This window comes from Zootoca vivipara, chromosome 2, assembly GCF_963506605.1.
Source record: "Zootoca vivipara chromosome 2, rZooViv1.1, whole genome shotgun sequence".
NCBI classification, from domain to species: domain Eukaryota; kingdom Metazoa; phylum Chordata; class Lepidosauria; order Squamata; family Lacertidae; genus Zootoca; species Zootoca vivipara.
In genome coordinates this window covers 17,577,809-17,596,002 of record NC_083277.1, presented here as the reverse complement: position 1 = coordinate 17,596,002, position 18,194 = coordinate 17,577,809, and the positions used below count along the sequence as shown (strand labels likewise).

The 18,194-nt window shown below is 45.6% G+C and overlaps 1 protein-coding gene across 2 annotated transcripts in view; it reads right to left on the bottom strand.

The window, feature by feature from the left end:
• MGAT1 (alpha-1,3-mannosyl-glycoprotein 2-beta-N-acetylglucosaminyltransferase) overlaps positions 1-13,752 on the bottom strand; it is a 44,177-nt gene extending 30,425 nt beyond the window's left edge. The window contains exons 1-3 of one of the 2 annotated variants that reach the window (XM_035107005.2): positions 13,686-13,752; positions 12,031-12,609; positions 2,318-2,452 (exon numbers count right to left, since the gene is read on the bottom strand). The gene's annotated coding sequence lies outside the window, so the exon portion shown is untranslated. Of the gene's footprint in view, positions 1-2,317; positions 2,453-12,030; positions 12,610-13,290; positions 13,550-13,685 lie in introns of those variants that run through there. The other variant, XM_035107006.2, reaches the window with a different exon arrangement.
• Between the last annotated feature and the right edge of the window lie 4,442 nt (positions 13,753-18,194).

The window sequence follows — 18,194 nt, the reverse complement described above, 5'->3', positions numbered from 1 at the left end:
GCTGCATTTTAAGGATACGCACCTTTAATAAAGGAATCTGACCCCAGTATTAGTCTAGGACATGGATGGACAACTTTGATCGCATCAGTAAAATAACTTCCTGTGCCAGATGCGTGCATCCTATTTGCCTGTCTCAGCTTCAAGCAAATTACTGCAATTTGCACACTGTTTTCTAAAACCAGAAACCTGCCACATTATAGTGGGCAGACACCTCTTCATAAAACAATGTGTTGGTTTTGGAGTGGCTATCCTCATGTACAAAAGCAGAAGTTACTTGAATAATCCCCCCATGGCTTGCCTTCTCATTTGGCTAACCGTGTAAATCAGGCATCCCCAAACTGCGGCCCTCCAGATGTTTTGGCCTACAACTCCCATGATCCCTAGCTAACAGGACCAGTGGTCAGGGAAGATGGGAATTGTAGTCCAAAACATCTGGAGGGCCAAAGTTTGGGGATGCCTGGTGTAAATGGTTTGCATCGGCTGTCCGTGTTAAGGAAAATTTGCCACCTGATGGGGAAACAGGGAAGGAAGAGCTGGAGTCTCTTTCAGATTGCCAGTATGCCAGGAAAGGACTAATAGCCACCAGGCTGGCAAGTAATTTTTGTGAAGCACTTTAAAGTGATGTGCAACACTTGCTAATAACTAAGATTATTGGTCAGAAATACTATTGTCTGCTGGAAGCCTCAGGAAGGTTTTAAAATAGTGTTTGTTTTTTTAAAGCAACACAGAATGAAATAGCACCCCTTATAGGCCCCCAATCTTTTGCCACCTTATTATGGGATGCTATTCTATTTCATTTTACACTTGAAAGCAACATTTCTCCCTGTGCTTTATTCTATCTACCTTCAGCAGCTGCCTCTCTTTCTAGGGCACATTTTAAGATGAATAGAGACATCCACAAAGGTTGAGCATCAAAAGAAGGGAAGAAATGTCATGCCTGACTCCAGGAGAGAGATGGTATGCTTTGCAGCAGAGTGCCACTGAGCCAGAAGAAAAATAAAATGGACATGAAAGATCAAACAGCAAATATAGGGCAGGATTGTTAGCATACCTGCATTTAACAGAAAGAATAAAAATGAGAGAGGCATAGATAAAATTGTTCTAATACCTTGAGCAATTTAAAAACTGGACCCTAAAGAGATACTTTTGACACTGCATTGATTTGGGACTTCTAGCATTTAAGCCACTGCACATGCCTCTCCTACCCCGCTGCCAAATCACAAATAAGAATTGCTGCATTTTCCCTCAGCACCCAACTGTCATCACATCCCAACCCAAGCCCCCCAGGACAAAACAAGTAACAGCCCCCCCCGGCTCCCTCCCCTTCCTCCCCAGCACGCCTCTTCTGCATCCCCTCTCCTCTCAATTTCCAACCAATTGCCCCCCACAAACACCCTTCTCTCCCCTTTTGCAGGGCTCCCTCCAGAAAATGAGGATATATTTGGCTCAGGGAGACTCTCCTTGCCTCCAACTGGGACTTACTGATTTAATCCCCCCCACCCCTCCTTTACCCACATCCTGCCTCCTGTCTGGACACCCCTCCCCCCAGCACCCTCTCCTCTTCCTCCAGACCCTCTTTTCCTCCCCCCTCTCTCCTTCTGCCAGGATCCCTCTTCCATTCTCTCCCTTTCTCCGCTTCCTAGAGCAGACTCCTTTCAGGCAGCTTAGTTTGCAGTGATGGGAAGGGAGATGCAGGCGGGTCTCGCTTTAGAGAAGCAGTGCCAGGTCTGTGGGAGCATCCAAGAGCCCTTGTGCTGCCTTCTCAAAACCAGGCAGGGTTTGGGAAGGTGGCAGGGTCCACCCAAAAGAACAACAACAACAACTCTGTCCGGATTTTCACTTTTGGAACTATGGCAACCCTAGTTAACTGCTATGTGGGAACTCATTCCCAGCCATCCTGTGAGAAAATGAAAGCCTTTCGGGGCAAAAGGTCTCCACAACAACAGGGTTATAAAGTCATATGCTCAAAGTCATAAGCCATGACAAAATACAGGAAATTTCTCTGGTAATAAACTTGGTTATCTCAAATGCAAAGCTAACTTGTGAACAAGCCAATAATATTATTTATTTATTTATTAAATTTGCCTACTGCTTTTCATCTATAGATCTTAGGGTGCTTCATAACATAAAAATGCAAGATGAACATCCAAATAAGTGACCCGAATCAAATTTTAATACTTCTTCTAAAGCAGCCTGTTTTAAAGATAAGTGATAGTTGATGCTTGGCACTCCCACATCTAACAATTGTAAGCTGGTAAAGTTTGATCCCCCCTCCCCACTTCCACAACAGACCCATGCTCATTGAGTCCCCACCTACCTTTTTCTCAGAAGCAGGCACAAAAAGCTCCTTATATTTTTAAACGCAAGTATAGCGTGTAAGACAACTCCCATGATGACATGTGTGCAGACGTTATATCCACTTTGTGAAAGACTCGAGACTCCTAGAAGTCACCTAATTAAAAAGAAAAAGTATGGTAAGTCTGATACTTGCTGCCAAAGAAACATTCAAATATAACTAGTATAAGTTGATAAATCATTAGGATCTCTGTACTTCACCACTGATAGATGAGGCATGGCACAAAGATCAGGAGAGAGATGTCAGAAGACCAAGTTCGTTTTTTTCAGAAAGCTTAATCTCCCTGCTCTGGATGGTGAAACTTGGATTTCCTGCTCAAATTTTTAAAAATGCAGCTTTCACACAACTTTTGCAGTCATGATGTACTCCCAGGACATGCAAATAAACAGCCTTATAAACTGTGTAACATAGTGGAAGCAGATTGGGAGGGGGTGCAGGGGGAATAGGCAGGAGACTTCATATAATAAAATATGGGTCTTTACATCAAAAGGAGTAATGCATTTTAGGTTTTAATAAAAAATAAAATAAAAACACAAGTGATGTAATTCAGATTCTTTTTCAGATGTGCCAACATTTCTACACAACAGCAGGCACTGAGGGTTCCTACCTGACAATATGTCAGAGACTAAACAAAAAAGAACCCCTGTGTTGCTGACAATCCAAAAGCAGCATGGTAGGCTAATAATATAATTACAATACTTTTATATCACTATTGAATTATGTCTTAATTGACAATCAGATAACGTACAATGCGCTTTATGTAGGGCTACCTTTGAAGGTGACCCGGAAACTACAACTAATCCAGAATGTGGCAGCTAGACTGGTGACTGGGAGCGGCCGCCGAGACCACATAACACCGGTCCTGAAAGACCTACATTGGCTCCCAGTATGTTTCTGAGCATAATTCAAAGTGTTGGTGCTGACCTTTAAAGCCCTAAACGGCCTTGGTCCAGTATACCTGAAAGAGCGTCTCCACCCCCATTGTTCTGCCCGGACACTGCGGTCCAGCGCCAAGGGCCTTCTGGCACGTCCCTCGTTGCAAGAAGCCAAGTTACAGGGAACCAGGCAGAGGGGCTTCTTGGTAGTGGCACCCGCCCTGTAGAACGCCCTCCCATCAGATGTCAAAGAGAAAAACAACTACAGTACCTGACATTTAGAAGACATCTGAAGGCAGCCCTGTTTAGGGAAGCTTTTAATGCTTAATAGATTATTGTATTTTAATATTCTGTTGGAAACCGCCCAGAGTGGCTGGGGAAACCCAGTCAGATGGGCGGGGTATGCATAAATAAATAAATATTACACACACACACACACGGTGACACCAACATATGTATCCTGTGTACCCTTTTGGCCATTTTACTTGGTAATATATTTCTTATTGTGTAATAACCATTTACAGAATGTTCAGAGCTGAGGAAGAACATTGATTGAAACAGTCAGTCATCCTGGAAGGACTGTCCTGTTGCTGTGTTTGGAGCACCAACATTCTTCAGCTTACTCTCGGCAAATACTGCATATTTGCCTCAAGCTTTAGTGATTCTTCATGACATTATATCAACCTAAAAATCCCTTATTTTGGGACATTTTCTTAACTCACGTTAGTTGGTGTCACCATGTATATGTTGTACGTTATCTGATTGTAAATTAAGACATAATTCAATAGTGATACAAAAGTACTGTAATTCTATTATTAGCCTACTGTGTTGCTTTTGGAATGTCAGTCAATATGTCAGAGACTTACATTCACACATGATGCCTCCCCCATGATTCTTAAAAGCCCCATCTTTGACTGGCATTCTCTTGGTTTCCAGGCTTAACGACTGAAGCCTCGAAACCTAGAGAAAGTTCTTCAGAATGATAGACTACTCCAACAGATTCCAGCCTTACCTGGTTAGAATTGTAATGCTGACCAAGTGACAGACCAAATGTCAACCAACAGCCTATCTGATAATAGTGTCCAATTGTGGCTAAGCATTCCATATGAAAAAATAATGCCAATGTGAAACTGGCATTCTTGCAACAGTGCCATCCATTCTCAACGGCAGGAGTAAGGTCTCCATGCTGCCCAGTCATGCACTCCACCCTTCCTATAGTATCTGCCACCATCTGCCCAGAAACTCTCCCTCCGGTTCTACTGCCACAATTAAAATTACACAACCCAGCTTCTCCTACTGACATATCTGAACAGAAACAGGAAGAGAGAGGTTAGGAGCAAAACAAAAAGAAACACACAAGCAGTCGCAGAGGGGATGGGTCTAGTGTTGCCAACTAGAGAGAATTTTACGGATTGGCCAATTGCCATCACAAGAGAACGCAAAGCCAAAAAGTTCCAGCTGAGCAGTTTGTGCTATTATTGTGCCCACATGCGCCGTTTATAGCAAGCGCTGAGGCATCACATGGGGGCAGTAACTGCATTTGTAGTGGGGTACACATGTGAAAGCACTGAAAGCTTTGTGCTGCTACTGCAATGAACATTGCATTGCTCTGTTCAGCTCTGCCTCTCAATAAGAGGCTGCCAGAGAAGTGGCAGGCACCATTTTGTAGAGTGCACTTGGAAAGACCACATGAATATGTATATAGTAGTTGTCTTGATGGGTAACGGCAAGTGAGCAAGTGCAGCAGAGGGGCCAAACCTCTCCCTCTCAGCTGAACCACCATCTCACACTGGGTCACTTCTCAGACAGTGCTGCAGTTGTGAGGCTGCAGTCCCTGGAGGCAGGAGAGAGGAGGACACCAAATTACACTACCCCCCCCCAAGACAGGGAAGCATTATCCTCACAAAGGAAAGGCCCTCTGAACATGCTTGGGAGCACACTTGCCCTTGAGCCCTTATCTGAAAGAATTTCAGGTGGTGAACATACAGAAGGTGAAGTTGGCCATTCTCAGAGGTTCTCACTTCAGCAAAACAAAGCACAGGCCACAAGTGTCCTGAAGTCAAGATTATTACCAAGTTAACTGCATTTGGGGAGGTGAGAAAGGTGCTCAATTTCCATTCCATATTTTCTCCAGGAATTCAGAACTACCTACAGTGTTCACCACCACCTTTTATTTGCTTGCCACCCTTTGAGGGAGGTTAGATTGAGAGATAATACTGGGAAACCTTGCGCTAGTCACTTTTTGGCGGAGCTGCTTTTTGAAGCTGAGCTCCCTGTTCTACAAACGAAACCCTAGCTGTTACATCACACTAACCTGGCTTGTTGACCTGTAAAGGTTGTAAGTCAGGGTGTACCCAAACTTTTTTCAAAGGGGGTCAGATTTGATGAAATGAATATGCATGAGGGGGCTGACCAAAGTTGTTGAGCTTTTTTAAGGATTGAAGTTGTTGAGCTTTTTTAAAGGATTTTTTACCCCAGGACATATACTGCCACGGGGGCCAGATTAGGCTCCCAAAACAGACTTTGGACATGTCTGTTGTAAGTAGAATAGAAATCTTCTGTCTTCTATAAGGCAGACATTTCTGCAATTAGCAGTTTTGCTACTCTTCCTAAAAATAAGCTCTTAAAATATGTTATCAGTATTACCACCAGTGAAATGGCAACCAGAAATCTCAACAGAGCCAGCCAAGGTTTCTAGATCTGCAGATAACAGCAATCTGTCAGAAAACACGTGTCTGACCTTTGCAATGTTTCTTGGGTTCTGCCAAGCAACAGAGACTTAATTGAATGGCTTTCAATATTTAACACTAATGAAAAGAGTTCTTCCCCAGAACACAGAAGCCATCACTGAGTTCTGAACACTCATTCAAGTCAGTCTCACCTCACAGAATGTACGATGGCCAGCAGCTTAAATGGCTTTTTAAAATGCCCAAACCAATTTACAGAGGATAGGCCTATCAATCACTGTTAGCCATGAAAACTAAAATGAAAGTACCACAGATGGAGGCTGTACAGATCTGTATACCAGTTGCTGGAGAGTAAATTATAGAGAGAGCCATCACATTCATGACTTGTTAGTGGGCTCCCCAGAAACATCTGGCTGATTCCTGTTAGAAAGTGAATGTCAGGGAATTCTTGTAGGTCTAATGAGAGGTTGAGATGTTTCTACCTGCAATCTTGTTAGATTCTACAGGCCAGGCCCCATTGTGACTTCTTCCTGAGGTTGTAAGGATCCACTGCAGAACAAGGATTGGAAATCCCAGTGTTATTGGCCTACAACTCCTGGCCTGGGTCTGATGGGAGCAGGAGCCGGAAGCTACAGGCTTCCTTTCTTAGCACAGAACATATAGCAGGTACCTGTGTCTACTTACTACAAACATGTAATACTGGGCTTAGCTGTAAACAGAAATAATGTAATTTAAGCAATAATCTTGCAGGAAAACAAATCATTGGTTTCAGAATGGAGACAAGCAGCTCACAGATGGAGTGAAATGTTAAGAGTTCTCCAGCTGTGAGAGGGGCCACCCTCATGAAGCACAAATAGTTTCTATGGGGGAGGCAAGCTTCACATCCATTCCAGTTTGTATCACATTTCATCCAGGATGTCCCTTCCCATTGACCTGGCTGGCCAAGACTATTTCTCCACTGGCTTTTATGCTTCTATTGGGTGGATTCCCAGGAACCAAAATTACACAGTAAAAACATACAACTACTTCCAAGTGAGGGAGTAAGTCAGGGGTCAGCAAACTAATTCAGCAGGGGGCCGGTCCACTGTCCCTCGGACCTTGTGGGGGGGCCAGACTATATTTTTTTTGGGGGGGGAAATGAACGAATTCCTATGCCCCACAAATAATCCAGAGATGCATTTTAAATAAAAGCACACATTCTGCTCATGTAAAAACACCAGGCAGGCCCCACAAATAACCCAGAGATGCATTTTAAATACACATTCTATTCATGTAAAAACACGCTGATTCCCGGACCATCCACGGGCCGGATTTAGAAGGCGATTGGGCCAGATCTGGCCCCCGTGCCTTAGTTTGTCTACCCATGGCGTAAGAGATGTAGCCAAGGCACTGCTTGTTGAAGTGTCCTGGCTATACTTGAGTAGAGTTTATCCTGATTTAGAGTGGCATGCTAAGCAAGTTTGGGATTGCCCACAATCAAGGCAATAACAACACAACTCTCAGGAAGAGAGAAACCACAAATCACACATTTCAGTCTAAACAACCCTCTGGCCAGACAGGATAAACTATTATGCTGCGCATGCTGAGTAGCCAAACAGACAGCTACCTCGTTTGTGTGTAACACTAAACCATTGTTTAGTGATATGTTCACAGGCCAAAGTGAGCGAAAGCTCACATGCTCCCCCTTTCCTCCTGTAACAGTTGGGAGAAGGAATTCATTAGTGTTTACTTTCACAGAGATCTGTTGTTTCATACCAATCAAAGATTGGAATTTAAAACAAACTCTGGTCAAATAAACAAGCCAACTTCAAACCATAGATTATTACATTGCATGCAACAAGGCAGCAGGATTCTGTGAAACCAAAAGTAAATGCAAGCAAAGTCTTCCTCCTCGCCACATGGAAGTGAAGAACAGGTGTAAATCTAAGGCTTTGCTTGGGCTCATTCCAGGTAAGGGAATAACATGGATCCCCCAGAAAAGACCCTGGAGCTGCTACCCAAAGCCACCCACCATCAGAATAACATCTTCAGTTTAGCGTCTGTGGTCACCTGGATCTGAGTCTCTCTCTTCCTCCATTAATTTGCACAAAGTCATAAGAGGCTGAACATATTTGGAAGAGACTGAGTTAATTAGGGCCTCAAAGTACTTGTACAGTCATGATCTCAGAAAACCAGAGATGGATGGAATTCAGTATTCACAGGGAATACTGTACGTGACGTTGGAACTAAACAGGGAGTCGCTGAAACATCTTCCCCATAATACAAGCCTAGCCAACCATTGTTAAATTACTTTAGCATCACTGACCTTACGAGCCAACATTTAACTTTAAATTAGGACATGCTGCATAGAATACTGAATATACAGTGTAAAACACTGTGGTGGATTCAACTTGACCCCATTCAAGGCCAATCTTGCAATGTTAAAAGCATGGGGGCTGCTTATTGGAGACTGGGATTCAACTAATGAGTTGTTAGAGGAAGCTCTGTCAGCAGTCTTGTCAGAGGAGGGGGGACACCAGTTTTCCCCTCCTCACCGGGGGGGGGGGGGCTCAGGGGGGGGGGAAGGGAAAATACAAACTCTGGAACAGTGCACAGAGTGGGTAGGGAGTGATCAAATCATCTGGCAAGTCCATGAAAGAACAATCACTTTAGAGCAAGGTTGAATTTCTCCCTAAAGTCCTAATGACTCTGCCTGTTGTGTAGACACGATGCAGCAGGCAGTACAACCATTTTGCTCCATATCTTTCCTGCTCTATGGGATCAGTGAAACAGAAGCATTTCCATGTGCACCCTTCCCTTCTGCACTTTCTGCATATTTGTTTCATCTTTCATCTGGGACATCCTAATATCTCCTCCCCTCTAATTTAGCATTGTATCAGAGCTAAGCACCATCTGTATTGTGGAAGCCCATATACAACTCTTGGGAGTAAATTACAATCATGTTTGGACTTGCTGTATTCAGATATATGGAAATGTGCAGGTTGATTTAATAAGCCTACAATATCCCCTGACTAGCTGATCAGGGCTTTCACAAGTTTGAATTTTTAAAGCAAGGATCAAAGTAATCAAACAGGTTTTTGTTTTTCGTGTTTTTTTTTTTAAAAAAAAGGAGGACAGAGGCTTGTGGGACTCGTCAAAGCAAGAGGGTCAAGTGCCAGAAATAGTGCTCAGAAAGCAATATTTAGTATACTGAGTAGTGAGCAAATAGACACTATAAACAGAACTTTACAAAATTACCCCATGCCAGCCCCTGCTTTGCCCATGTCAGACTAATAGCCTGACATGTGATTTGCTATGTAAGGAAGCAATTGGGGCTTTTGCTCCAGTGTAATATCATGCGTTGTGATCATGCACCACTGCAGCAGCTCATGATACCACAACTTGATCGGGGTGCAACTGATCAAGTCAGACTTGGCAAGAGACAGTGGCATCACGTAGGCAGGGCAGTGGCCACACTAAGCACTATCCTATCCACGCCAGCTGAACCACCCTTCCCTCAGTGCAAAATTATGCTAGTAAGAACTCAATAACATGTATGGCAGGACTCAGAGACTAAACAGACAGGACAGACAACCCTGGGCCCTAGAATCAAGTGTCAGTTTCAGCAAGTACCCTTCACAGAAACCATTAAATTGAACTTCCAGTTCCCTATCTACTGCTTCACTGTCGCCAAGGCCGCAATCCTGCACACACTTACTGGGAGTACAAGTGAGCACATTGGGACTGACTTCTAGATAAACATACATAGGTTTGCAATTCATGGGAATGATCTGTGAACTAGAAGCCTCTGGCCCAGATCTTACTTCTGACATTAGGTGGCCCTCAGTAAGCTACTATCTCTCACAGATTCAAATACTGTACCACATAGCTAGAGAGGGATCAGCTGTGTTACTGGAACACAGTTTCCAATTGGAAACTCTGTAATGTACCCAATCAGTTTAAAGAACAACCTCAACACACTTCCAAGGCTCCTGATAGTTCCGTGGCAGCCACGTCTCTACCTTCCCCACACCTGGCATTACATATAGTATCAGGTGGGTGTGGTTTGCGGGGGGGGGGGGGTCTCACAGGCAAAATTGGAAATTTATTATTATGTATTAAATTTTATCCCATCCTTCATATCCCATCCCATGATTCCAAAGCAGCAAACACCCAAGTAGCAAAATTTTATTTAAAAAACAAATTCAAAACATCTAAAAGCACTATGAATAACCCAGAAACTTGCAGAACAATTACATACCCTCACGGTTAACAATTTCAAGGTTGTAAGGAACAGTATCTTTGAGCCATCCAATGGCAGGGTGAACAGAAATGCTTTTAAGATCTTCCTGAAAGTTAATAATGAGGGAGACAGGTTGCACATCAGCAGGAAGGTTATTCCACAAACAGGGAACCGCCCAAGCTCTGCCACAGGTCTACACCAACCAGGAAGTCAACAGCTGCGGTATTGCTAACAGGGCCCCTTCATAGGGCCCAATATGGTTGGTGTTGAGGGAGGCACATATTTAGGTACTGTACATCAGTCCCAAGCTTTGTTTAAGGCTCTGTACACTTTTACTAATGGGATGCGGGTGGTGTTGTGGGTTAAACCACAGAGCCTAGGGCTTGCTGATCAGAAGGTCAGCAGTTCGAAACCCTGTGATGGGGTGAGCTCCCGTTGCTTGGTCCCAGCTCCTGCCAACCTAGCAGTTCGAAAGCACGTCAAAGTGCAAGTAGATAAATAGGTACCGCTACAGCGGGAAGGTAAACGGTGTTTCCGTGTGCTGGATGGTTCACCAGAAGCGGCTTTGTCATGCTGGCCACATGACCTGGAAGCTATACGCCAGCTCCCTCGGCCAATAACGCGAGATGAGCGCCGCAACCCCAGAGTCGGTCACAACTGGACCTAATGGTCAGGGGTCCCTTTACCTTTACTTTACACTTTTAATAACACCTTGATTAGGACTGGTATCTCACACTACTTCCTCTAGGTATACCTGTAGCTAGCTGGTCACCACCCTCTCAATTACCTTGCCCAGGAAGGAATTATTAGAGACTGGGTAGCAGTTTTCTAAAACCTCTGAACCCATGAAGGCCTCTTCAAAAGGGGCCACACTACCACCTCTTTCAAGGCAGTGGGCATAACTACCTCCAATAGCGCATTAACCACTTACTGGACCATCTAGTCATTACTTCCCACAAGACTTCACTAGCCAAGATTGACAGAGATCAAGAGGGTGCATAGCCAGCCCCCTGTCAGGTGTTCCCTACCCCTGAACAAAAATGCTCAGCAAGATTGAAATATTAACTTACAAAGGCCTTGTAATATGAAGCATTCTGACAAGCATTCTATCCATATTACAACCATTATAATACTGTGATTAAAAAAAATGATAAGATATAGATCTGGCTAAAGAAATAAGTAAAATCACTCCATTAAGTCAATCTAGAAATATCTCATATCCAAACTAAATGAACCCTCAAATGCGAATTACACCCAACACAACCATATATTATGATGATAAAGAGAAACAAAGAAACGAATGATCAATGTGCCCAGCATATTTTAGCATATGTGTTCTACACCGAAGAGATTTCTTCAGAAATACTTACCACATTTCTGGACATCCAAATTTGTTCCTGCAATGATTATTTTTGTGCTTTCACAGGTCTCAGGCACTACATGCACAACACTTATACTGGTCCCTGTCTCTGAATGACTGCAGTTAACCGATACAGGAAAGCACTCAGATCTACTACAGGGTGCATTCAAAAGGCCCTCACAAGATTCAATTACTGTGAAGGGTTATGTGTACCTAGCTAATTGGCAGTTTTGCACCAAGTATGAATTGTGAAAGCCAAACAGATGTACACAAGTCTACCGGTACTTAACTTTATTAGGAAAGAAATGGATCACTGCAGACATTAGGGACATGAAATCCTACCTACTCACATAACCTACCAAGCCCAACTTTCAACAGATTAAAGGTAACAAACATGGGGCTTGATTCATTCACTTCATACTTGCACTTTCATACACTGAACACACACTGCATAACATCCAAACACTTGCAAGCTAAACAGAATATGGTTACAGTGCAAAACAAGTATAAGCTTTGAGTGAATTGCTCACCTGGAAGATGTCATATTGCCATAGATACAGGGTGGCCAGCCTAATGTTCTTCTCTCCTGGGGGAGGGGGGTCTCTTGGCACCCCCCTCCCCCTTCAAAGACTCCACCTTGAAGAAACAGTAGAGGGAGATAAGCCAGAAAAAGTCTTCTTTCTTCAATTTCCTACACAGACCCCACTATGCTCAAAGGTAGGGGTGAAATGTTCCTGCAGCCTTAGCCACCACTAAAATGAATGGCAGCATGGTCTTCTGGTGCCAGGATAATCCCCTTCAAGTCTTTTTTAAGGCTCGTGTGGAATCTTCCATTTCACAGAGGGGAAGTTCAGTCTTCACAATTGATCATAAACTCTGCTACAGAAAACCCATGGAGAACAGCATTCTCATTGTCCTCAGTGTCTAGCTGTTCTTCTCAGTTGTCCTTAAGCCTGGTTTCACATCTCTTAGGACTGTAGATTTTTTTTTACAGACACAATCTCAAAAAAGACTCAAGTTCTTGCTGGATTTAAACAATCCCAGTAGGATTCCCTGGCCGGAGGCACAATACTGTGTCACCAATTGTTCTGGCCTCAGTCATCATGCCCCTGTGAAGCATATAAAACTGGATTAAAAACCTCCTGCCTTTCAAGCAACAAAAGCCTTGATCACTACCACTAATAATAATAATTATTATTTATTTGTACCCCGTCCATCTGACTGGGTTGCCCCAGCCATTCTGGGTGGCTTCCAACACTTATAAAAACATAATAAACACAGACTGAGACCAGAACTTTCCCGTGAATAACTCTATTGTTTCACGCAAACACCACCCTGGAGGGCAGTCATATAATCATTTCTCTAAAATGCAACCTCTTGCCTGACACTGAAAGAGAGATGGGACCGCTTGTCACACACATTCCCTCACATAGGTTGCAGGGGTCACATAATTAATTAGTGTTTTGATTTGTTGGAAGCTGCCAAGATGGGTGGCTTATAAATAAACTGTTATTAATAATATATTATTAAAAGCATGGCCATAATAATTTTCTTTATTAGGCACATTTCTAGCCCACCCTTCATCACAACAGATCCCAGGTCGAAATAAACTCATGCGCACATATATATCGTGTGTATATGTATGTTTCTGTGTGTATACACACGCACACATGCGCACGCACGCACACAGTGTATACACATACAAACACCAGTGCAGCTTTTAAGATTTGGGACAGCTAATAGCTGTGACAGAAAACGATACCCAGTATCAGGCAGACTCCTATGCTCACCTATATATTGTGAAGACAGTGCTGCTTATATGCACCCTTACTGATCAGGGGAATGGAGGTCCTATAGGAAAGAGGTCTCCCCTTTAAAAAGTCAAGTGACAGGGCCTTTCGCGGCTCCTTCTCTGCGCCCACCTCCTGGCCGACTGCGAGCAGCCCCTTCACTTCCCTCAGGCTCGCTCCCTAAGCACAGGCGCTACTAAATACGCGGATAAATAGGGCGCGGAGCGGAGAAGGGCTGCTCCCTCCCTCGTGTCCTTCGGTTCCCCCTGCCTTCCGTCCCTTCCCCCTCCATACCCCTCTCAGGCCCTCTCTCCCCCGCCCGCGTCACTCTGGGGGGGGCGCTGCCCCCCAACTCCTCCGGCGAGAGGGGCGCCCCCCGCCTCCCGCGCACTGACCGAGGGCAACGGCAGCAAACGGCAGCCAGCAGCAGAATTCCAGCCACTTCCGCCAGGCAGCGCCGGAAGCGAACCCATGGCAACCAGCCGTCCCGCCCCCCTCAGCCCCCTGCTTTCTGATTGAGGCCACGCCTCCCTTCCCTCATGCAAGTCAAAAATGAGGGCGGAGACTGGAGGGCGGTTTCTTTTCTCGCCGGAGGCCACGCCCTCCTCCCTCCCTCCGCGGCGCTCCTAACCAACACACGACTCGCAAGGCGGTAGGTGGGATGGTTCGATCCGGCGCCGGCCACGCCCCCCTCGCCCTTGACCCGTCGCGTCAAAAGCATCACCTCTTCCGTAGGGAGGACGGGGGAAGCGCGGCGGGTGACGTCGCTCTCGCCTCAGAAATATGTATATTCATGCGTGCGCGCGCTTGAAGGGACGTAAAACGACGTAGGTAGGACTCGTCGCCCCTCCCCTTTTGCTTTGTTCCAATCCGCCGCCCAACAGCCCGCACCAGACACGCCCACATTTGGGAACCGCCCCCCCCGCTTCCTACTTGGTTTCAAGGCTGGTTTCCCCCCCCCCGTCGCGTCTCCGTCTGTGTGCCTCTTGCGCCCCCTGGCGGTTCAGAATAATCATTGGAAAACTAGAGCTTCCTTACATAGAACGTCAATTGGCGCTAGAAGAACTCTGCGTTTTTATATCCAGTTGTGGCCGCATGGTGTATATGCCCATGCATACTAAACATTTACTGGCACGCATCACGAGCCTCCAAATTGTACCGATGGCACTGGCTCCCACAGTCCCTGGCATCTGTCTCCCTTCTCGCTCCTTCCTGCCTATCCATAAGGAACTCTGGAACTCGAGAGAGAGCATGCCTCAGAGAGGACCACAGTTGGTCTGACGCAGTTGGAATAAAAATAAATAAATTTATTATTATTATTTTCCAGGCAGGGACAGTCCTGGATTTACATAAGCCACCCCCAAGTTTCTGATTTGATCTCAGAATATCCCACTTTTCCTTAGGACGTACCTATTTTCATCAGAGAAATATTGGAGGGCATGGTAGGATCCTGAAGCTGAGGCTCCAATATTCTGGCCACCTCATGAGAAGAGAAGACTCCCTGGAAAAGACCCTGATGTTGGGAAAGATTGAGGGCACTAGGAGAAGGGGACGACAGAGGAGGAGATGGTTGGACAGTGTTCTAACATGAGTTAAAGCTACTAACATGAGTTTGACCAAACTGCGGGAGGCAGCGGAAGACAGGAGTGCCTGGCATGCTCTGGTCCATGGGGTCACGAAGAGTCGGACACAACTAAACAACAACAATGGTAGGATGTCCATGTTTTCATTAGAGAAACGTTGGAGGGTATGGAGTTATCCAACCTGGAGTCATCTGAAGGCAGCCCTCTAGGGAAGTTTTTTTAAAAAAAAACAAAAAAAATTTAAAAATGTTTTATCCAGGGCCAGTGCTAGGGTTTTTTGCGCCTTAGGCAAGATCACCTTCTGGCGCTCCACCCCCCCCCCCCAATTAATAAAAAATAGAAATAGAAAATAGAAAAAATAAAAATAGAAAATAGAAAAAATAAAAATAGAAAATAGAAAAAATAAAAATAGAATAGAAAAAAATAGAAAATAGAAAAGATAAAAAGTAGAAAATAGAAAAATAAAATAAAAAAACAGCTGAGAGGCCCGGCGAGGTGGCCCCAGGCTCGCGCTCCCTGCGCGCTTCCAGAGCTTCGCGCGGGGAGCGCGAGCCTGGGGCGCCTCCACTGCGCCTGTCAGCTGTGCCTGTTGAGCGGCTTCAGGCCGCTCTCCGGAGGCATGCGCGCACCTCGGGAAAGCGGCCTGAAGCCGCTCAACAGGTGACAGGCACAGTGGAGGCAGAACCGAGGGGCGGCGGGCAGGCTGCTTAGTTCGCCTAAATGGATGCGCCGGCCCTGGTTTTATCCTGTTTTTTATAGGAAGCTGCCCAGATTGTCTGTGGTGTTCGACCTGCGTCTGCAAAGGTAGCAAGGCTTCTTTAAAGGTAGCAAGGCTTCTTGACACCTTCTTTAATAAATTGCTAGAACTGGCCATTCTGGTGCTTTTGGCATCCTTCTTTGGTTTCCCTGCATCAAACCACTCCCACAAGCCCTAGAGTGAGCATCATCATGTAGCCCTGGTGGGACCCATGGCCACAGTTACATGCATAGGATGTACAAGTACAATCAAAAGATACAACTCTTAATAGTGCGTGGCATCAGATTCAGGCCCGGCTCTACATAGACCCCCGGTGGCGCAGGGCACCATGGCGCCGGCCCGCCAGGAGGGCGCCGCGAGCTGCGCCCGCCCGCTGGCCAGCCGGTCCGCCGTGCAGCAGCACGCGGCGCCCACCTGCCCACCGCGCTGGGAAACGGGGCGGGAGGGCGCCGGAGAGATCGCGCTGTGCCTGCCCGCCTGCCCGCCCGCCGCGCAGCAGCGCCGCGCCCACCCGCCCACCGCGCTGGGAAACGGGGCGGAAGGGCTCTGGAGAGATCCAGCGCACCATGGCGACAGGGGCGCTTAAGACGGCGCTGATCAGATTAACAGTAATCTCACATCAACATGCTTATGTATTTATTTATTGTTAGCTTCCTTTTCAAAATGCAACATTTTCCCAAGGTGGTTTATGATATCTGATAAAATCCATGGAAAGCATGTACAATATTAAAATAAGGAATGCAGCAATAATGAGCAGGAGGCAAGGAATATCAAATTATTTCAAGCTCATTCCAGCACAAGCACTCAAAACTAGAGATGGAAGGATCTGTCTATTTCGGTCCTCTCTGTTTCTCATTTTAATCAGTTCTCCACATCTCTGTGGCAAATTTGCTAATTTTTTGAGGGGCAAGCAGTTCCCCCCAATATAACACATTTTTGTATGCTATTTTTCTTTTACAAAAATATTCATTTTTTACGCACACTTTCCCCATATAATCTGCATTTTTGTGAGCATTGGTTAGTTGGAGAAGTGCGCCACAGAATTCAGGCAACTGTGAATTTCAAAGGATGGCCTTGTTTTGGTTCTCACTTTGTTCCTCAGAATTGCCCCCCCCCATTAACTTGTTTTTAAATGTCCCCCAGGGACAAAAGTGAGATGTGGCCATAACTAGAAAAGTGGGACGGCTCAGGAATAAGAAGCGAAGCAGGGCGAAATCAAATTAAGCCTCGGCATGTTTCATGGACGTAGCCAGGATTTACCAGTATGTTAGAGGGCAGGCTTTATGTTGAGGGGAGTAGAACCTCAGTTAGTTAAGTATTTTTATTGATTTACTTGATTTAGGGTGGGCAGCTGCCCCACTCCCCCTTTGGCTATGCCCATAGCATGTTTGTTCCACAGGGATTGTTCCCGCTGTCCATTGGTCATATTTGTAAATGCAGGCATGCCTCTGAAATATTGCGGGGTTCCATTCCTGACCACCTCAATAAATATTGCAATATAGCAAGTTGCATAATTCCCCCCACCAGTGCATATAAAAGTTATGTTTACACTATACCGTAGTCTGTTAAGTGTGCAATAGCATCGTGGTGTTTGTTTGTTTTTTAAAAAACCAATGTATATATTTTAATTAAAAAATACTTTATTGCTAAAAAATGGTAACCATCACCTGAGCCTTCAGCAAGTCATGATCGTTTTGCTGATGGAGGGTCTTGACTTGATGTTGAGGGCTGCTGACTCATCCATTCCTTCATTTTGTGTGTGTGTTTTTAAAAGCAATATCTGCGAAGCGCAATAAAGAGCTTCCAACATAGAGCCGGACGGGACCGTGAGGTCCAACCCCTTGCAATGGAGGAATCTTCTGTCCCACGTGGGGCTTAAACCTGCAACCCTCAGATTAAGAGTTTCATGCTCTACCAATAGAGCTATGGAGGCTGCTCATTAAAATGAGGTATGCCTGTAATGTGTTGAGAAGGAGCCTGATGCAGGAAAGTCGGCAGCTGAACTTACAATATTCTGTTTGGGGGGGGGAAGGCAAAGGACCCCTAGACGGTTAAGTCCGTTCAAAGGCGACTATGGGGTTGTGGCGCTCATCTCGCTATCCGGCCGAGGGAGCCAGCATTTGTCCACAGACAGCTTTCCAGATCAATGGGACAACATGACAGAAACCAGAGCTCACGCAAAACGCCATTTACCTTCCCGCCACTGCGATACCTATTTATCTACTTGCACTGGCATGCTTTCGAACGGCTAGGTTGGCAGGAGCTGGGATAGAACAACGGGAGCTCACCCCATCATAGGGATTCAAACCTCCGACCTTCTGATTGGCATGCCCAAGAGGCTCAGTGATTTAAACTGCAGCGCCAACCGCACCCCTGTTTGTAGCAATAGTCCAGGGGTCGGCAAGGTTTACCTTGCCTGGGCCGGTTCACTCCAGCGGAGATCCCTCCATGGGCTGGATTGTGCGCGTGCATGAGCGCGGCCCCGCGATTTCCGGCGTCTGCGTAGACGCAATTTCCAGTGTCTGCGCATGCGCAGTCACAATTTCCGGCAGTGCGCAGGGACT